The sequence below is a fragment of the Penaeus monodon genome, chromosome 30 (genome assembly GCF_015228065.2).
Source record: "Penaeus monodon isolate SGIC_2016 chromosome 30, NSTDA_Pmon_1, whole genome shotgun sequence".
NCBI lineage: Eukaryota > Metazoa > Arthropoda > Malacostraca > Decapoda > Penaeidae > Penaeus > Penaeus monodon.
Genome location: NC_051415.1, coordinates 35,658,383 through 35,658,637, shown reverse-complemented (window position 1 = coordinate 35,658,637; position 255 = coordinate 35,658,383).

Below are 255 nucleotides of genomic sequence, written 5' to 3'. Positions count from 1 at the left end.
ATATCTATGCATTCCTGGCACAGGATAAGGAAGATGGCAGCCCCCTAATAATGACAACCCTACTACTATTTATATTCTTATTCCCTTCCACCACCCAAGACTGACCCTTCACATGTGCCCCTCAAATTATTTGCTGGAGGGGGTGGGGACTACAAAACAATTACTACCAGGAACATTATTTCATTTACTCAATTTTAGCTTCACACAACCATCCAGTCTTGTAATTATATTTTCTTACGATTCTCAACTCTACAA